Source organism: Argentina silus (assembly GCF_951799395.1).
Source record: "Argentina silus genome assembly, chromosome: 13".
NCBI lineage: Eukaryota > Metazoa > Chordata > Actinopteri > Argentiniformes > Argentinidae > Argentina > Argentina silus.
Window position 1 is genome coordinate 4,385,352 of NC_139667.1, and position 5,400 is coordinate 4,390,751.

Here is a 5,400-nt window from a genome sequence, read left to right on the forward strand (position 1 = left end):
AGTTGCTGCGCCTCACTTGTGTGTGTGTGTGTGTGTGTGTGTGTGTGTTCGTTTTACAACAGCACTACATGTTGTCGTGAGTTTTGCACTCACATCTATCTCATAGATATTCAAATCACATGCAAGTGTCAATGTCAGTCGATTATCCTCAGCTGAATAGGCTATGTGAGATGTCTGTGTGTCATGATGCAAATTTAGCCTCATCTATCACACACTAATAGAAGGCTCTGTGTGCTGATATCACCTAGGAGTGGTCAGCTCTGCCTCTATACTGTCTGGTTAAGTCTGAACAAAGGTACAGAGCAAACACAGGGCCTCTGACTCACCAGCACACACCTCCTATAAAGAGAGAGAGAGAAGAGAGAGAGAGAGAGGAGAGAGAGAGAGAGAAGAGAGAGAGAGAGAGAAGAGAGAGGAACAGAGAAGAGAGGGAGAGAGAAGAGAGAAGAGAGAAGAGAGAGAGAGAGAAAGAGAGGAGAGAGAGAGGAGAGAGAGAGAGGAGAGAGAGAGAGAGAGAGAGAGAAGAGAGAGAAACAGAGAAGAGAGGGAGAGAGAAGAGAGAGAGAGAAGAGAGAGAAACAGAGAAGAGAGAGAGAGAGAAAGAGAGAGAGAGAGAGAGAGAGAGAGAGAGAGAGTGTTATCAGGTCCGCAGCACCATCAATGGAGCCTGCCCTTCCCACTTTATAGTACAGTACATCTCAAGGAGCGAGGCTGAGGATTCAGCACTTCTCTGCACTCCCTGTCCTGTGCAGTCTGCACTCCCTGTCCTGTGCAGTCTGCACTCCCTGTCCTGTGCAGTCTGCACTCCCTGTCCTGTGCAGCTGGTCAAACAGTGCTCTCTGCATATGAGGCTAAGCATTGTGGGACAAATATAAATCAGCTTTTCTGTGTGGTTTCCACCCTCTCACAGCTGTGATAGACATACTGCAGCTATATCCCTGAGGGGCTCTATGAGGACAAACTTCAGACTTTCACATAATGGGTTATAAATAGAAGCCCCTGGGTTCCATAGAAAATAGTGTTACATGACTCATAATGGATTGCAGTTAAAATGAGAGTCGTCAAGACTACAGGTCAATGCACACTAATTCTGCAGCTGCCAACTAGACCGTTGGTTCACATACTGGTGGTTGATGTGATGTCTCTACCTCAGTCCACCAGAGAGCCGAGAGGGGAATTTCCAGAGAACAGAGAAGTCGAATCATTTGTGTACAATGGGACTCTATTGGTTCTCTGTGTGCCTACTCTCTCTCCCTCGCAGGACTTAACCTTGGCTCCAGATATGACTGGAATGTCTCCTGGAGCAGTGCCCAGTGTGCACCTAGGAGGACTTCCTTCGCCTTCAGACCTATCCAGCTGACCCAGAGCACAGTAGTACTGTTTTCACCAGGTGTTAAAATCACCATTCATTCTCATGAATAGTCTCCATTAACACTGACAGCCAATCCTCACTGTGAGCCCAGAGTAAAGTCTTTTTTTTTTTACAGGAAGCAACAGTATACAGGAAGCAACAGATTCAACAGCAACAGCAGTTTCGCTTTGGCCTGCCGAGGTCTTGCTGCAGTTGTGACATACGACTTCATTCAAACTTCTGAGCCTCAACAGGAAACCCAACACTTTCTTTCAACCACTTCCTGACCTTGCTTTAAACTGAGCACCCCTGTGTGTGCACACTATCGACAGCGTACCGTCAGAGGCAGCTAAACTAACCCACTGCGAGCCGAGGGATTATGAGAGGAGAGAGGTTCCCTCACTGGGGTGGAATAATGGATGTTTCACTGTCCTTGAGGATAAGCAGTTACCCAACAGAGTTTCTGGAATGTGGTTCTGAATGGGCCTCCCACCACCACTTGGCAGATGTAAAATAATCTGCTTTAATCACAGTGTGTGTGGTTGTGTGTGTGTGTGTGTGTGTGTGTGTGCGTGCGTGTGTGTGTGTATGTGTGTGTGTGTGTGCGTGTGTGTGTGTGTGTGTGTGTGTGTGTGTGACAGAACCACACACTAATTATCCCCTTGGGTGTGGTGACTGAGCTTACCACGTTGGGCCATCACTTGACTGCTCAGGGCAAACACTAAGAGCTGGGGCTGCAGAAGGGCAAAGAGGTGAGAAACACACAGAGCCAGGACCTTAAGCAAGCCCCGAAGACCACAGACAGGGTGTGTCTGAAACACAGTCATTCTCAACATGCTGCTACTGAACTACCCATGTTAAACATTGGCTCGGAGATCAGCCCTCCAGCGGAAAAGAGCAATACTGTGTCACCATACAGAGGTGTTCAACTCAGCTGAAGTAGTTAGCAGGTATGTGTTCTCTTTGGTTTTCGTCGCCACTTCCCCTTTCCGTCCAGCAGAGAGGAAGTCCACTGCGGGGAACGATTTCAACAGAATAAACCTCAGTGACACCGAAACCACTCCAATCTGGTCCCATTAGGTTGTTTCCATAGGAACCGGACCAACAAATAGGACATTCTGGAATGCCTGATGAATTTGTCTTGCACATTCTTGGGAAACCCAGTGAAATGGTGTGCGCGAGCTGTGCCCTTTGCATATAGTAACGCCCTCCCCGTTACAACACAGGAGCCAAGTGCTCAACACTCACACAGTTTCAATGGCGAGATGTATATAATAGAGCCCTCGATGGCAGGCCTCCAAGAACACGTGTCTGTAAACCGCTGGTAACACTGAAGTAGTGAACACGTGCTTCCTGAACACAAAGACTTGGCAGAACATTTGAGGCCCATCACAACTGTTGCACATCTCCAACTCCCTTTCCCGTCATAACATTTTACAGTTACATTTTTGCCATTTAGCAGACGCTTTCATCCAAAGCGACTTACAATAAGTACATCTGTCTAAAGTAAGTCAATCATCTGTACATCAGTCATCATAAGACAAAAAAATATATGCTAGGACCAGTCACAATGCTAGAAGAAGGAAGGATTACCTTTTAATTTTTCTTCATATCATTAACAGTAGAGGAACTGTACAGAGGGGTAGTGGGGGGTGAAGAGGTCTTTAGGAGGGACAGTCAATATATAGCCTGAAGAGATGGGTCTTCAGTCTACAGCAGTAGTCATAATAGTATGAAAACCCTATTCCTAAGTATCTTTTCCTCTCAGGAAGTCCAAATTCTTGCGAAAGCAACAGGGAGTAGAGGAGGGGGGGGGGGGGGGGGTCTCATCTTCACAGAGAAAGGGTCATAAAACCTAGCTGCCTGTCTCAGCCCTCCCCCTCGGGGACTTGTGTCTTTCATAAAGGTTGTGGAAATCATCTGGTTGTAATGAGGCAGAGGTTACTACAGTGCCCATTACTGCCCAATTAGACTGCAATCAGTGCCTAATGGAGGGCCTTGACCGAGCTCCTACCCAGAGAGTAGAGATAGAGAGCCTGCGTTCATGCACACCAACACAAAATGACGCATAACACACAGATACTGATACAGCATAAAACACAGATACTGGTTCTAACGAGGGAAATACAAGTAAGCACATGACGTGCGTCTGTGTGTGAGTGTGTAAGCAGTTCACACAAGCTTGGGAAGGACCAAGTGCCCCTGTTTTATCAGTGCTGTAAATCAAGTTTGCTTGTGGGATGTGGCTTGTGTGATGAATATCTCCAGAGCGAGAATTATACGTGCCTATGCCACCTGACCTGTCTGACGGAAACCTGCGCAGCGTTAAAACAAACATCCTGAGGCCGCGCCGATAGATCTGCGCCAGCTTTCTCACCAAGTCAAGGAGAGCAGGATCAGTTCATGGCCAAATGACTGTATGTGTGTGCGTGTGCGTGTGCGTGCGTGTGTTTGTGTGTGTGAGTGTGTGTGTGTGTGTGTGAATGTGTGTGTGTGTGTGAGTGTGAGTGTGTGTGTGTGTGTGTGTGTGTGTGTGTGAATGTGTGTGTGTGTGTGTGTGTGTGTGTGTGTGTGTGTGTGAGAGTGTGTGTGTGTGTGTGTGTGTGTGTGTGTGTAGGGAACTATGTTTGTTGTTGGCTTCTACTTGTCTCCACTTGTCCCTTCTCTTAAACAGCGATGCCTTAGATTTACAGAGAGGGCGTGTACACTAATCTCGTTGCGAAGGCGGTACGTACAGTAAGAGGGCTGAATATGGCAATGTTTTTACAATCGTACACAGTGCAGCATACCACTTTCAATGTGCTGTGTGTACATCGAGTCTGCGGCATAAAGGACACTGTGTCCTCCACTCTGGCCTGTTGTGGAACGAAAAAATACCCTCTGAAATCCGTTGAATAAAACTAACTAATCTTCTGTTGCCCAAAACAGCAGGGGCCGTACCCACCATCTAGCACCATCAATTCTGTCTTTGTCAGGACTGTAAACACTCCTTTTATTGTCCTTAATCAGCTTTAATGGCAGAACTAAAGCATTCCTCCATCGCTCCTCCTCAGTGTCTGTCCCTGCCTGTCTCTAATGGAGTCCTATTGGTGGTGAATGGCAGTGATTCAGGGTTTTTTAGAACACAGGCGGGCGGCAGAGTACCAGCCAAGGCTACAAAGACCAAGCAGGTAATCATACGGCCTTCGACTACCACAACTGAGGCTCCGAGGGTTTAACAAAAACATTCTGAGGATGCTCCACAGTGCACCAATCTCCTTTGCGTGACACTGCTTTTTCTACCGTTGTTTTAATACCTGTTTATGCACTGCACTCAATCGGCATGTTGTTAGAGCTTACAGCACAGGAATTACAAGGTATTTAGATGATAAAATGGTAATTACACGATAATAACCTATGTGTTACTCATTTGTTTCTTTGGGATTCATTTAACAAGCACCACAGTGGAGCATTCAGTGTTATCCAGTACTGTAAAATTAAGTGCAACTAGTATGATTTAGTTATCTTTACATCCAAAGAAAATCGATTAAATCAATCAGATTACGAACAACATGAATAAATATGAAAATGATAAATGACAAAACATTAAAAAGACAACTGACAATGAAGACATATGAAGAACAACATGGAAGGGTTTGCTCTGTCTCCACTAGTCCTTCTCTATAACAAGTACTGGCTTGGGTGCTCGGACAATTCTATCGAATGTGTTCAGCAGACTCCGCCTCTCCACTGCAGTTTAGATCAATAAATATCTCCAGGGAGAACTGCCTTATCTCTCCGTGGCCCTGCCAGGTATTGACTCTGTGGGACACTGCAAGCTGCAAGTCCTCCGTCCTTCCAACTGGAGAGGGATCAGACTCCTGTTCACTATTGAGAGGTGCCTGTCACACACACGAGGCTGAACAGGTACTGTCTTACTACCAATCTAGATATTAATATAACCCCTTGACTCTGCTCAAGGATAATGCTTTCTTTGTCTTAGAAACACTAAATGGTGAAACCTATTGGATCAGTGCTTGGGGGGGGGGGCCATCTGCACTGTCACCTCC